The following is a 17,060-nucleotide window of genomic DNA, read 5'->3' as shown; positions in this document are numbered from 1 at the left end:
TCTGTTCTCCTTCCTAGTCTCTCCGCGCTCCATCTTGCTCCCCCGTCTGCCTCTCATCTCTCCTCTCTTCAGCTCCTCTCTCACTCAAACTCTCTTGTCCCCTCAATCCTCCCCCACCCCTGCACTCCAGGCTGACACTGCACCCAGTCATGTAGCAAAATCAACATAAGAAAGCCCTTCCTGAGGGCCCACCAGGTTCAAAGGAAATACCACCTAGGAGGTATCCCAAAGCTTTTCCTGACTGCCTTGGGCAAAATACCTCTTAAAGTGCTTTTCTCTTTTCCTCAGTCTAAAAACTCAGTCAACATCTCAATGCTAGTTATATTTGTATGGACAGAGTAAGAGATACATTGAGGCTTGTAGGACAGCTCTCCTGGGAACATCTTACTGTAGAGCAGACTCAGACTACAACCCTCAAGCCAGATTAATCATTCCTAACCCTAGCAGGGTTCGAATCTAGTTATTACTTTTTGGATCATGACAGCATTTGTCCATGACCAAGCTCTTCACTTGTAGTTAAGCATTATGGCACTTTGGCCAGGCCCATCTTGTTGCCAGGGTAGCACATAGCTTACCACTTGCCCTGTTTCCATCCAGTCCGTCGTCCGGGACCCTGCTTTTGGGGGCACTAGGAAGTAAGGGCAACTGAGGCTTAGGTGAGAGAACAGATGCCCAGGAGGAAAATATCACTGAGAGTCAACAAACTCCCATGTTACAAGAGCATAGTATTTACTGTCTTCTTCTGTCCATACCAAAAGGACATTGCTCTGAATAAACCATGAAAAGGACTTAAGGAGAAGAGAAAAACAATATTTAAAAGTCAACAGAGCACAAAGAAAGAAGTTACAAATAAACAAAGGAATGGGAGCAACGTGATAGGAGCAATCCAATAAATCTAAACTACCTGAGGCTATGCAGGAAGGACAAATAAATGTAATCCTACAAGTTCTCTCCACGGTCCTCCCGTTGTTCATCCATTTGCTTGAGCCGGCCCAGTAATGTCTCCATTGTGAGACTTCTGTTACTCTGTTTGGCATGTCAAATATGTCATGGGTAGCTTGCCAGGCTTTGTCTTGCTGGCGAGATACTCTCAGTAGCTTGTCGGGCTCTCTAAGAGGGGTGGAGGAATCAAACTCAGCTCAGTTGGGCCGGCTGCACACAAGGAAAATGCCCTACCTCTGTGTAGCACTTTATAAAATAAAGAAAATGTTCTATATTTGTACTGCCCACTACATTAACCAGTAGAATGTGGCTTTTGAATATTCAAAGTATGCCAATAGGAAGGCACATAGGATTTTGGATTTTATTAATTTTAATTAATATTTATGCTAGTTTAAATAGCCATATATGACTTTATATGAATAAAGTAGAATACTGAACCTATAATCAAATTTGGATCACTTCAGCTAGTTAAAAAAATCCACAATTTATAGTAGCATTACAGCCCTAAACAGAATTAAATAAATTCAGACATCAGTCCACCGCTTTTAATATTCAGGGAAACATTTGGTACATACCGATTAACAAAATTAGGGAATTTCTGAACAAATTTAAATTATACCAAGAGACTCATATATAGGACGCATGTTTTTATCATAAAATAACTTGCAATTAAAGAGTTTAGCATTTGAACATTAGTGCCACATGAAACATTTCTATTCCCCACTACAGTATGCTAATATAACACTTTTTGGACGGGAGATGTGATAACCAGCTGGTATCAGGACTTGCTCTCAATTCTGTTTATTAGGGTTTTCTCTCTCTCTTCCTTTGTGAGTCTTGCTAGAGATTTATCAATCTTGTTGATTTTCTCAAAGAACCAGTTCTCGGTTTTTGATGTTGGTACGCCCCAGGGTGACTTATGTGAATTGGGGAGGAGAAAGATGGTCACTTTCTCCCCAACCACCCCTGCCACGCAGGACCTAGGGTTCCTGGGTTCTTGTCTCGCCTCGTAGAAAGGAATTTCAGGAGTAGACAAGCAGTGAAATAAATAGATTTTATTTGAAGGATTTTTAAGGGGTGTGTGTGTGTGTGGGTGGGGAGAAAGAGAGAGAGAGAGAGAGAGAGAGAGAGAGAGAGAGAGAGAGATAAAGAGAGTAACATGCTCAAGAGAGAATTCGGGCTTCTCCAAGGGCAGAGAGAGCCCCTATATACATCCTAAGATTAGAAAAGAAAGCATGAAAGTACACATCTCAAGAGGGGAGATGCTGGCGACATATGTGCTCGGGCACCACATGTGCTCAGCCACATGGGCACAAGCAGCACATGAGCTTGGGCATATATGTGTGCCCTTCCTTTGTTCAAGGTAGTCTTTATATGGTTTCTCCAACTTGCCCTCACATGGGGCTTCTTCCAAGGTAAAAGTCCATTGCTAAGGAGGTTACCAGGGAGGTTGGGATTGGTGATGGTCTTCTTTGGGCTGAATCATTAAAGTTAATCAAATTGAAGAAGAGGTCCGAGGGAATTCGAGGAATCTCCTTCATCGGGAGGAGTCCAATCACCTCAGGGTCCACTGCTCAAGGTCATATCCCTATCCACAAAGTGGATTAGCCTTGGAATTTTCCTCCCAGAACTTTTGCTGACCTGTTTCATTGTCCAGTGCCAATCTCTATCTACCTTCCTACATAATGTTCCCCCTTAGAGATTTCACCTCCTTAAATACTTAAGGAGAAAATGGTAAGTGATCCATCTTCTGAAGGTGCTTCATGCTGACAGAGGGGCATGGACCCTTCCTACATAAGGGGTGAAATCTCATGCTGTCTTAGTTTTAAGTGGACCCCAGGCAATGAATTGGTTGGGCTTCTGAAGTTATCTGAAAGAAAAGATCAAATCAATTAGACTGAGGAATGTCTAATATGATTAGACCCTGAGGAGTAGAAGATCCTTTCTGATCCAGTAAACACAGAGTAGTTTACTGTCTTTGAAAACATAAGAGTTAAAGCAACAGAAACCAAATCAACATAATGCCAACCCATTTCTATTCATAAAAATAATGGAAAGAAAGGAATAATTGCTTCACACATAGTTTAGTAGAAAATGACTTCCTGTGTCCAGATTTTTCTAATGGGTATAGAAACACCAACCCACCATTCTGACTTTCTCAGTACAGATTAGAAAAACTTCTGTCCATCCACTGAAGTTATCAATAAGAACCAATAGATATTTATACCTTGAACATTTGAGTATTTGATCATTTGCATGAAGTCAAGCTGCCAATCCTTTCCTTAGTAAGTTCCTTGATGCTGACCAAGTGTTAGGAAAGGAGGCCGGGATTTCCACTGGGTTCATTAATGGGACAGAAAGCACAGTTCTGAGTTACTTCCAATGAAAGATGGCTTTCACGAGTGTTATTAAAATATCTCTTCACATTTTGGAAGCTTCATGTAACCCTTTGACCATCAATTTCCTTTTAGAAAACCTTGTTCCAATGTCTGTTGTTCCTCTTTTGCAGAGCATTCTGGCTTAAGGAAATATTCTCTGGATGGGGTATTAATCCCATGATGCAACAAGAATTAAAAGCTGTTAAAAATCCTTGTTCTCTCCAAATGACTCTATGTGTTCCTAGAACTAAGGATGCATACTTAGAACAAATTAAGTTGCCCATTCTTGGCACTTTAGCCAATTGACAGATTAGGGAAATCAATTAATTCTGCACTTTGAGCTGAGGTTCCCCCCTTCTAAAGCTCTTGTTTCCAAAACCCTGGTCAGGCTAGTGACAAACGTACAATATTGACTAAAGACTAGACTGCTTACTTTACAGTCAGTAAAACTCGGTTTATCTGAATTACCCAAAGGGGATATCTTTTAGATCAGAATACATTTATTCTATCACCTCTGTAGAATTAGAATCTGATTTTGGATTGTTTTTTGGGCTTCCATCTCATTAATTTCTGCCCTAGGTTTTATTATTTCCTTCCTCCTGCCTGACTGGGTTGGGGTCCTTTTGTTGGTCATTCTCCAAGATCTTAGCTGTGTGGTTAAGGTTATTTATGTGGTCTCTCTCTTCCTTCCTGAGGAATGTTTGTAATGCTATAAACTTTTCTTTTAACGCAGCTTTTGCTGTATCCCATAAGTTCTGGTAACTCATGTATTCATTTTCATTTGTTTCCAGGAATCTTTTGATTTCCTCTTTGATTCTTTCTAAGCCACTCATTGTTCAGTAGTGAGCTACTAATTTCCAGGTCTTTGATTTAATTTTCTGCTTGTGTGTGTGATTCACTTTGATTTTTAGTGCATCATAGCCTGAAAAGATTATTGACACAATCTCTATCTTCTGAATTTTATGAAGGTATATTTTGTGGCCCAGCAGGTGATCTATTTTGGAGACTGTCCCATGTACACTTGAGACAAAAATAACATAATATGAGACTGACACCCAGGACAGTAGACACAAGGACCTGGAAGATTAGTCCACAATTGGAAGACTGCCTCATGAGCTGGGGGACAAGGCAGCTTGAATAGGGAAGGGATCCCTAAGTCAATGATGGTTGGAGGGATCACTGGGGATGGGAGATGTGTGCTGAAAGTAAAGGACCAAACACAATGGCCTCTCAGTATCTGTATTGTAAATCATATTGCTCAAACGCAGAGAGAGGGAAGGGGAAAAGTGTCTGCCATAGAGGCAGGGGAAAGAATAGAATGGGGGTAGGTGACACTGGGAACACTGGTGGTGGAAAATGTACACTGGTGGAGGGATCTGTGTTTGATCATTGTATGACTGAAACTCAAACATAAAAGCTTTTTAACTACATCTCAAGGTGATTCAATATAAAAAATAAAGAAAACCATTTCATTTCTTTAGTTTTTGGGCCACACCCAGTGGCTTACTATTGGCTTTGCACTTAGAAATCACTCCTGGCAGTGATTGTGGGACCGTATGTGGTGTCAGGAATGGACCCTGGATCTGCTGCATGCCAGGGAAGTGATCTGCTTGCTGTACTATTGCTCCAGCTACTTCACTTGTATCACTTGTCATCCTGTTGATCACCAATTTGCTCGAACAGGTGCCAGTAATCTCTCCATTAATCCCTGTTGCGTGCTACTATAACCCAATGGCATCTGCTCGTTCCAGGAATACAAAGAGCCTCAAACCGTTTGTTCAGGGTTTTGATGAAGAAGTCTGATCATCTTGTAAATGGGTGGCCACATGTCCTTTTGATATCCCATGAATCCAGTCGGTAACAGCTCTAGTTCAGCGGTCATCTCTAAATCACTCCAGCTACTAAAATATATTATTTTGAATATAACCTCTTTGTTAAATGCTGAGGAATTTCTGACAAAGACAAAATATTGTCAATATCCCCAAATCTCTTCTAATTGAAAGTTCCATTTTCTCTTTACTTTTAATAACAGAGCCTATGGTTTGTTTTGTTAACTCACAGTACCCACAACCCAGTACATGCCAAGCTTTTGTTCTTGTATATTCTAAATTCTAAAAAACTATACCACACAGATGCAAAAGAAGTCCTGGTTCAATCTTCTTCTGTGTTCTCTTGCTTAGTCAAGGACTGTAGCTGAAAAGTTTGCCTCTGTCTATCACTTTTAATTTGTTCATTCAACCATTCATTCAATTAATGCATTTTTTTATTTAATAGATTATTCATAAGACTGGTGTTAAGGAAAAGAAATTGTGAAGGAAATGAAGGTACTTTTTCAATGGACCCTCAGTCTAGTAGGAGTGGATAGTAATTCACACACATAATGAAATAAATAAACACACAAATCTGCCCGTAAAAAAAATAACCAAAATTAGATAAAAGACAGTGAATGATTCAAAAACCATTTCATATATAGTAAGAAAGAAAAGCTAAGTGCTATTTCAGTAGGCTGCTGAATGCAGTGATGTACTGATGTAGGGGAGTCTGCAAAGAATATTATGTTTAGCAAAAGGATAGGTTCTCTGGAATAAAAACAATAGTGAGTGAAGTACACTTGAAGTAATAAAACCTAAACTACAGCAAGAGTTTGTGAAGATATTTGTAGGTCATAAAGGAGATTTTCAAAATCATATTCAGAAAAGGATGAGTGCAATTGAGATTACTGAGTGATTGATATGAATGCTACCATCAGTATAGAGAATATGGCAGAGGGAAGGAATGAAAATCTCTTTTGAAAACTTAGAGAGAATTCGTCATAAGCTAGTGTGCAAGTGTGACTGAAAATTAAAAAACATGGCTAAGTTATATAGACATATAGACATAGTCAAACTTTACAACCAACAGTATTTGTAATGGATTAGATATGAAATGTGAGCTGGATATCAGAGTCAAGGATAATAAAAAGTTTTAAGCATAAGTGGGACAATTTTAATTTTTAAATGAAATCATTTTGTGATCATGAATATTATTTCAAGTCTGTTACCTTCACTACTTTCTACCATGACAATGTCTAAACTATAATTCTGACAAAATTGCTCACATTTAGATGGCAAACTGCTCAACCTGAATATTTCTAAGCCTCAATATCTTCATCTGGGAAATAATTTAATATCAACAACATGATAGTGAACTCAATGAATATTACTGTTATTACATGCAATATACATGGCCATTTGGTTAAATACATTTTAATTACTTTGAATAGAGTGTCACATATACCGTATGATTGATTGTTTTTGTTGCTTCATTGACTTCTTGCTCGAGCGGGCCCAGTAACGTCTCCATTGGAGACTTGGTTGTTACTGTGTCTGGCATATCGAATACTCTCGGTAGCTTGCCGGGCTCTCCGAGAGGGGCGGAGGAATCGAACTCGGGTCGGCCATGTTGGCCGCTTGTAAGGCGAACGCCCTACCCACTGTGCTATCGCTCCAGCAATCGGTTAGCGCGCGGTACTTATACGGCAGTACGTGCATTGACTTCTTATTTTTAAAAAATTGCACAGTTATATATTAATAAGTTAAATCTTTATAAAAATGAATGAGGTAGGAGAAAGATTAATATATGGTAAAAGAAGAGTGAAAGGGGATTAAATAATAGCCCAGGTGAGTCACATATTTGACAAGCAAAGGCCAAACCCGGATTAATTCTTGAACTCATATACTTATTCCATGCCAACACTTTGCCTGTACAATTATGTTTCATAGTACAGTATTTGACAAATACCATGTTAAGAGGTTTGTAGCTACTACCAATAATAGTAGAAATAATTGCTCTCTCACCCCACATATGCATTATCTCAGTAATACAGGATTCATTACTATTATGTCCTTCCTTAGACTCTCTTAGAGAATCTTCTAATGTTTTTTTTTCCCAGCCACATTACTGCTGCCATAATTCTGGCTCATTTCAAGTCCTCTAGGAAAATAAATTACCCTCTACTATTATTTATTTCTTATCTTTAAATATGAAACACCCTTCAATGCTGGGTTTGAAAGCTCACAGAAAGTGTTGTTTATGTACATGCATGTATCTGTATGCAACTTCATCTACATCTGATGCCATATGGTTTCACGGAGTGATAGCACCACGGTAGGGCGTTTGCCTTGCATGCAGCCAACATGGCCGACCCGAGTTAAATTCCTCCACCCCTCTCAGAGAGCCCAGCAAACTATCTCACCCTCACGGCAGAGCCTGGCAAGCTACTGTTGGGATCGGGAGTTCCCTAGCCCTGGGAGGCGCGGAGAGACCAGATAGACACAATTCCTGCAGGAGTAAAAACGGGGTTTATTTAGACCAGCATGCTGGGGCTCCGCAGCATACCCCAAAAATGGGCAGTGGCTGAGAGCTCCGAACTTCTTCAAAGGGGATCTTATATAGGCCTTCACTGGCCGTTACAGCAAAGCCCGCACATTTCATAGCCAATAGATTTGTAACAACATATACTTTCTTAACCAATCCATTTAAAAGTACCTCACTCCTTAGCCTATAGATTCAAATATTAGCATTTATGTACATGATTGTCAGCACAAGCAAGGTTATAGCTTGAATCATTAAGCCTTAGGTAATCTCCCTTGACCATCCTCGTTTTGAGTTACCCAAGTCTGCAGGGTGCTTTAGTGAGACAATACATTTCAGGAAAGGGCAATTTCCCCCAACCACCAGCATCCTGAGTTATCCTTTACCCAAATCTGCAGGGTGCTTTACTGAGACAATACATGTCAGGAACAGTAAATACACCTGAATCCTGTCACAGTTGGTTTAGAAAGAAGTTATGCCCTGTTCACTTTCCAAGTCCCCTCTCCCCCAGGTGCAAAGCAGCCAAGCAGTTTTACAGAAAGCAATGTTGCAAGTTAGCTGAAGCACACAAAAATTTGATGCCCTAATATGGATTCTTTCACTACCAGTGATGTATTCGATATGCCAAACACAGTAACAACAAAAGTCTCCAAAGGAGACGTTACTGGACCCGCTTGAGCAAATCGATGAACAACGGGAGGACAGTGACAGTGACAAATCAATGTGCTTGTATCAGAAAGAGATACCATTATAATTTAAACAAATGAAGGGAATTGTATATCTATTTAGAATTGTAGTGATGCTGATACTTAGTTCAGTAAAGTTAGCCATATTAAACTTTAACTTGTAACTTCAACAATGTTTTATTCTGTAAAACAAGAATTTTGCTAGATTTTACTAATAATATCTATTTTAAAATTTAAATTTAATTAATTTTCATAAGCATATTGCTGGTGTTTAATATGTCATCTTGGTATAAAAATAAAGACATTTCTTAAGTTTTGTCTTATTTGCTCGAGTAATAATAAGACAAAACTTAAGAAATGTCTTTATTTTTATACCAAGATGACATATTAAACACCAGCAATATGTCTTATTTATTTGACCTATGAAAATTTTATCTTAACTTACGAATCTTTTAATGGATTAGCAAGTTCTCTATTTGTTTTATATGAGCAACATTTTCTCAAGGATGACAATAAAAATGATTTGTGAATAGCATCATCAGTACGTAGATATGCATTAACAATAGCTTTGTATATCAGAAGTCAATCAACGTTGGGTCATTTCATTATCAGTATATTAGGAGGTTTGCTCTAATTATCATAACATTTCATCTGATCTTATCTAAATAGTGCATTAAAGTGTAATTAAAATTCTTCTCCCCGGTAGTAGAAGTCATGCAGAAAACATGTCTGATTAAAATTAATGCCGAAATAATGCTGATATTTTGAATGAATACTGATACTAAATTGTAATCTAGTTTAAACAATAACTAAAATACTTAGTCAAATGTTTTATACACCTTAGTTAAAAGATAATGTTTTCTCTTGTAAAACAAGAATTCTGCTACAGTTTGCTAATAATACCTTTTTAAAAATTTAAATTTAATTAATTTTTATAACCATATTGCAGGTGTTTAATATTTCATCTTGGATACACATAAAAATTTGCATTATTTCCCATGGAACTATCATGAAAACAATCATTCTTTTTATTTATTTATTTTTAATTATTTTTATTTATTTATTTCTATTTATTTACTTATTTTTTATTAGTGAAACACCATGAGGTACAGTTATAGACTTACAAATTTTTGTGCTTGGGTTTCAGTTATACAATGATCAAGTACCCATCCCTCCACCAGTGCCCATCCTCCAAGGGTCCCAGCATCTCTCCCACCCCTCGCCCCCCCATCCCACCCTGCTTCTGTGACAGGGCATTCCCTTTTGTTCTCTCTCTCTCTCTCCTTTTGGGTCCTTTGGCTTGCAAGAGAGGCCGTTGAGTGGCAATCATGTTTGGTCTATAGTCTACTTTCAGCATACTTCTCCCATCCTGGGAGGATCCTCCCAACGCCATTTATTTGGTGCTCCTTTCTCTATCTGAGTTTCCTTCTCCCCTAGCACGTGTGGCTGGCCTCCAAGTCATGGAGCAAAATTCCTGGTACTAATCTCGGCCACTCCTGGGTGTTAGTCTCCGATTTTGTTACTTTATGTTCCCCAGATGAATGCAATCTTTCTGTGTCTATCCCATTTTTTCTGACTCATTTCGCTTAACATGATACTTTCCATGTAGTACCACTTGCATGTAAATTTCATGACTTCATCTTTTCTAACAGCTACATAGTAGTCCATTGTGTAAATGTGCCAGAGTTTCTTTAACCAGTCATCTTTTCTTGGGCACTCAGGTTTCTTCCAGATTCTGGCTATTGTAAAGGGTGCTGCAATGAACAAACAAGTGCAGATGTCACTTCGACTATACTTTTTTGCCTCTCTGGGATATATTCCCAGTAGTGGTATTGCTGGGTCAAATGGGAGATCGAATTCTAATTTTTTAAGAATCGTCCATACTGTTTTCCAAAAGGGCTGGACCAGTCGGCATTCCTACAAGCAGTGAAGGAGGGTCCCTTTCTCGCCATATCTGCACCAGCACCTGTTGCTTTTGTTGTTCTTTTGGATGTGGGCCAGTCTCTGTGGTGTGAAATGACATCTCATTGTAGTTTTGATCTGCATCTCCCTGATGATTATTGACATAGAGCATTTTCTCATGTGTCTTTTTGCAATTCGGATTTCTTCTTTGCGAGAGTCTCTGTTCATTTCCTCGTCCCATTTTTTGATGGGGTTGGGTGTTTTCTTCTTTTGGAGTTCAACTAGTACCTTGTATATCCTTGTTATCAACCCCTTGTCGGATGTGTATTTGGTGAATATCCTTTCCCATTCTGTAGACTGTCTGTGTATTTTGGTCACTGTTACTTTTGAGGTGCAGAAACTTCTTAGTTTAAGATAGTTCCATTTGTCTATTTCAGTTTTCAGTTGCTTGGCCAGTGGTGTGACATCTTTGAAGATACCATTAGCTTCAATATCATGGAGGGTTTTGCCAACTTTGTCTTCAATGAACTTTATGGATTCTGGTCTGATGTTGAGGTCTTTAACCCATTTTGATCTTACTTTTGTGAATGGCATTAGGCAGAGATCTGAGCCCACTTTTTTGCATGTAGCCATGCAGTTTTGCCAGCAAAATTTATTAAAGAGGCTTTCCCTACTCCACTTCACTTTTCTTGCCCCCTTATCGAAGATTAGATGATCATATGCTTGGGAGCAGATGTCAGTATATTCAACTCTGTTCCAATGGTCTACAGTTCTGCCTTTGCTCCAGTACCATGCTGTTTTAATTATTACTGCTTTGTAGTGGAGCTTGAAGTTAGGGAGGTTGATTCCTCCCATTTTCTTTTTCCCAAGAATTGCTTTAGTTATTCGTGGGGGCTTATTGTTCCATATAAATTTCAGGAGTGTTTGCTCCATTTCTTTGAAGAATGTCATGGGTATCCTTATAGGGATCGCATTGAATTTGTACAACGCTTTGGGAAGTATTGCCATTTTGATAATATTAATTATCCCCATCCATGAGCAGGGGGTATTTTTCCATTTCCTCGTGTCCTATTTTATTTCCTGAAGTAGTGTTTTGTAGTTTTCTTTGTACAGGTCCTTTACTTCCTTAGTTAAGCTGATTTCTAGGTACTTGGTTTTCTGGGGCACAATTGTAAATGGGATTGTTTTCTTCATGTCACTTTCTTCTCTTTCACTATTTGCATATAGGAAAGCCATGGATTTTTGGGTATTGATTTTATAGCCTGTCACTTTACTATACAAGTCTATTGTTTCCAGGAGTTTCTTGGTAGAGGTTTTAGGGTTCTCTAGATATAGTATCATATCATCTGCGAATAGTGAGAGCTTGATTTCTTCCTTCCCTACCTGGATGCCCTTAATATCTTTTTCTTGCCTAATCGCTATTACAAGTACTTCCAGTACTATATTGAACAGCAGTGGAGAGAGTGGGCATCCTTGTTTTGTCCCTGATCTTAGGGGGAAGGCTCTCAGTGTTTCCCCATTTAGGATGATGTTTGCTATAGGCTTGTGGTAGATGGCTTTAACTATATTGAGGAAAGTCCTCTCTATCCCCATTTTGGAGAGGGTTTTCATCATAAATGGGTTCTGGATCTTGTCAAATGCTTTCTCTGCATCTATTGATATGATCATATGGTTTTTATCTTTTCTTTTATTGATATGATGGAGGTAAAGGCCCTCCGGTTGATCGTCAATTTACTCAAGCAGGCCCAGTAACATCTCCATTGGAGACTTTGTTGTTACTGTATTTGGCATATCAAATACGTCATGGGGAGCTTGCCAGGCTCTGTCGTGTGGGCGAGATACTCTCGGTAGCTTGCCAGGCTCTCCAAGAGGGGCGGAGGAATCGAACTCGGGTCGGCCATGTTGGCCGCTTGTAAGGCGAATGCCCTACCACTGTGCTAAGCTTCTATGTATGTTGATTGATTTCCGAATGTTGAACCATCCTTGCATCCACGGGATGAATCTCACTTGCTCATGGTGTATGATCTTTTCGATGAGTTGTTGAATTCTATTTGCTAGTATTTTGTTGAGAATCTTGGCATCTGTGTTTATCAGGGATATCAGCCTGTTCTTTTCTTGTGGTGTCTTTGTTTCCTTTTGGTATTAGAGAGATATGGGCTTCATAGAAACTGTTTGGGAGAGTTTCTGTTTTTTCAATTTCCTGGAAAAGCTTGAGTAGAACTGGCAGCACATCCTCTTTAAATGTTTGGAAAAATTCGCTACTGAATCCATCTGGACCTGGTCTTTTGTTTTTGGGAAGACTTTTTATTACAGTTTCAATTTCCTTGATGTGAATAGGTCTATTCAGGTACTCTATATCTTCTTGACTCAGCTTTGGGAGATGATAGGAATCCAGGAATTTATCCATTTCTTCTAGGTTCTCTTGGATAACAGTCATTCTTAAAGTTAATTTTTAAAAAGTACTTTATTCTAATGAATAAAGTAAAGTAAAGTAAAGTAAAGGCCCTCCCGTTGATCATCGATTTGCTTGAGCGGGCCCAGTAACGTCTCCATTGGAGACTTTGTTGTTACTGTGTCTGGCATATCGAATACTCTCGGTAGCTTGCCGGGTTCTCCGAGAGGGGCGGAGGAATCGAACTCGGGTCGGCCATGTTGGCTGCGTGCAAGGCAGACGCCCTACCCGCTGTGCTAATGAATAAAATTCAAGTAAATTTAAATCAATATGACCATTTCAGTTGTCAACTGTGCTACAGCATCAGATTATTTCTATTACCCATCTTACGCCAAACAAATAGTTCATAGGTTTATAAAATGAATATACGAACATTCTCATACAATTTTCCTTTTTATTGAAAGAATGCAAATTGTAAATATGACATGAAAGTCAGAGAATACAAGAAAAAAATCACAAACTTAAAACTTTCTCATTCTAAACCTTAGATAAATTTTTAACTGTCATAGATAGAAGGATAGTAACAGATTATTTCTGAGAAAGTATAAAGGTGTCCTGAAATTAGGGCTATAAAAAATGAAGACAATAATACTTTATTCTAATCTGAAAATATAATTATTAATAATAAATTAATATTTATTCATGGAGGTATACCTGTACATAGTTATAATGCTCATGTTAATTATTCTGCATATTCCCATTCTAACAGGAATGTCTTTCTGGGAAATAAACACAATATAAAAAACTGAGGTAATCAATGATTCAAACAATAGAATCTAAATGAATTTAAGGAATTGTGTTAAAATTATAAACATATGATCAAAATATGCCATAAAGAAAAGTGTCAAATGTGTATAATATGTGAGAAAATTATTTTATTAGATTGTCAACAATTTGCTTTAGTTTTCAGTGATGCAATTAGATAACTTTTCTAATTTAAAATTTTATTGTTAATAAAATATTAATTTATCAGTAACCAAAACTGTTGTTCTCACAATTGTACTTTATATTGCAGATATTAAACTAAAAGTAATTTTATTTAAAAATAATATTAGTATTTATATCTCTTTCTAGGTAAAATATTTTAAAATGTTTAATCTTCAGACTTTTGGGGGGGTGAAATTTCCTAAGAATTTTGGAGCCTAGGGGACAACTTTGTTGACCCCTTCTTGACCACCCAGATCAGTGTTTCAGTGCTAAGGCCCAAAGCAACATTGCCACTTTGACCTGTGGTTCCAGGGACTACCAGAACCACTTGGGCAGTGCTCAGAGGATCTAGGGTCATACGTACCAGTGCTCAGAGCTTTTTTGATCTATTCCCATGATGCTCAGGAGACTATATGGGACTGAGGATTGAACCCTGCAGTGAGGTCTATAAAAAAATTCATCCTAAAGCTATGTACTACTTCTTTTATGACTACCACACTTTTGCTATTTCTTCTTCTTTTTTTAAATTTTATTTATTTACTGGCTTTGGGGTCATACCCAGTGATGCTCAGGGGTTACTTCTGGCTCTGCACTCAGGAATTACTCCTGGCGGCACTCAGGCGACTATATGGGATGCCGGGGATTGAACATAGGTTGGTCAAGTACAAGGCAAACACCCTACTCACTGAACTAGCACTCTGACCTCCAGTTTTGCTATTTCACTGAAAGAAACTTGCTGACTTATTTTACATTCAATTTGTATTTGCTCCTTTCAGCTTCCTAACATGGTATTTCTTTTGTATCTCTAAATTTTAAAACTCCACCTTTATTGAACATTCTACCACCTTTAATGATCTTTCTTTCTTTATTTTCCAGTATGACAACTGCATACTGCAAAGAGAACCTGTAAACAGATGTAAAGAGAAAGCATAGAACATATTATCTCAGTATGAACCATTCTATCTTTGCAACTTTTTAAAAGTAAATACTGAATTGGTTTTATTGAATTAAGTCATTGAATTGTTAGAAGTTCATTGATTTCTCAAATATTTTCTAGAAATAATCAGGCTATTCCATAAGTTCAGTTCACTTAGTTATCTTAGACAATTGTACATAAGAAAGCCAAATTGAAGGGTAGGAAGTCATTTTAAAAATCAAAATTTCAAAGGAATTGGCTATATTTATCAAGGTCATGAGGCAAACAAACTATGATTTACATATCTTGATTCTAAGACAATTGCATTTGTAATGTGGATTATTTTGTGTGTTTTATTACAATTTGATGTCTCCTGATATAATTTAGAACAAATTCAATGACAAAATAAAACTCCAAAGAATTTAACAGACTTTATACTATTAGTGAACTTCAGTTACTATGTTTTGTCAGTAAAAGGTAAGGTAAAGGCCCTCCCGTTGATCATCGATTTGCTCGAGCGGGCCCAGTAACGTCTCCATTGGAGACTTTGTTGTTACTGTGTCTGGCATATCGAATACTCTCGGTAGCTTGCCGGGCTCTCCTAGAGGGGCGGAGGAATCGAACTCGGGTTGGCCATGTTGGCTGCGTGCAAGGCAAACGCCCTACTGCTGTGCTATCGCTCCAAGCCGAAGACCTCCAGAACCAGCCACAACCATGCTGAGGCCACTCTCCACACACATGAAGGTACCGGCAGAGGAACAAAGGCATGCGGGTCCCGGGGCTGAGATCTCCAAGCCTGCTTGGATCAGGGCTGAGCATCCTCCACCCAGATCCTTCATCTTCCATAGGCAGGGGTCATACCTACCAATTGCCCCTCAGCGCCATGTAATCCCATCAACGGCCAAGACCCAGAGACTAGAAAACCCAGCTCCCGGAAGTGACATTTTATTATCTCATTCTTACTTTGGACAACCTGGCTGGCTACAGAATATAACCTGCCTACACGGCAGAGTCTGGCAAACTCCCTGTGGTGTACCCAATATGCCAAATACCAATAACAGTGATGGGTCTCATTCTCCTAACCCTGAAAGAGCCTTGAATATGGCACTTTTTAAGATCTCAGGGCTAGGGCAAAGGAGATGTTACTGGTGCCTGCTTGAGGCAATCGATGAACAACAGGATGATCACAATCCTGATCATGACAAATAATCATTCACACAGTGGAAATTGTACTTTGTAAAGAACAGTGATTTGAAATCATTCATAGAACCAAACATCAAATTCCTATTTTACCAGTGGCATTTCCTATATGAAGCATTTACTCTCTTTAAATTCCAGTTCTCTACTCTCTCAATGGTGACTTATGACCCTTAACTTTACATTTTTTTTGTCTTGTGCCTGCTTGACACCCAGTTAATAATCAAATCATAAGGTTTTCTTTTCTCCAAGAATACTCCTCATGACAACTTAAAAAAAAACATATTCCCTAATACCTTTACAATGAGTAATTAAAACTATTAATTAAAACTAGTCATCAATCCTGGTAAATCTGTGAAACATTTCATCTTTGTGATTGCAGAAGCATAATAAGAAAAAGCAAGAATTTTTAAAATTACCTAATGAGGAAAGTGATTAAGTTTGAGATGGGTTAATATTATATTGTCAGCTTTGTTAACATAACCTGTGTATGCCTTCCAAGGCAGAATTATAAAATAAGAAATTACAAATTTTCTGTATAACTTTAGTGGTCAAATATCAAAGAGGACAATATAAATGTTACTATGCCACTTCTTATTTATTAGTATCAAATCATAGTGATATTTTCCTAATACTCCCTCTAAGGCTCAAATTACAAGCTCCACTATAAGCTTTAAAATTATACAAAAGCTGTAATACTTAAGATATCCTTCAATTGTACCTTGAATAAAGGTTTTCTGAAATTCTAAAAAATGTAATTGTGCTATTAAATCAACCATAATTTGAATGCCCATTCACGGGTGTTAAATATATTTGATTTGTCCATTTGTTCAACTTATAACAAATTTTCAAATATTATTACTTTTATTTTATTCTCTCTTCATCCACATTTTCTTTAGAAAATAAAATTAATGTGGTGTACCTGAAATACAGAAAGTACATTCATTTTATTGTAACAAATAAGCTCATAGCTGAGTAGCTTGAGTCTATTTAATGTTAAGCACATTTTTAGAAATGAATTGATTATTATAGCTGATATGGATTTAAATAATTCCTGTAGAAATTGAGGTTCATAATACAAGACCTAGTCATTACATCTACTGGAGGAAGACATAGTTTTTTCTAATATTTTCATTACTATTGCTAAAGATCAAAACTAATACAAATAATTGGTACCTAAGAGTGGATTGCTGTAATTTTACTATTATGATTTTCCTGATTAAAAATCATGCAGATACTATATTGTATAATCTCTTGTATTCCTGGTCATCATTTGGTTACTTGAGAACTGTTCCATCTCTGACATT

The sequence above is a fragment of the Sorex fumeus genome, unplaced genomic scaffold, assembly GCF_029834395.1.
Source record: "Sorex fumeus unplaced genomic scaffold, SorFum_2.1 ptg000021l, whole genome shotgun sequence".
Classification (NCBI taxonomy): domain Eukaryota; kingdom Metazoa; phylum Chordata; class Mammalia; order Eulipotyphla; family Soricidae; genus Sorex; species Sorex fumeus.
Note: the sequence above shows the minus strand (reverse complement) of the source record.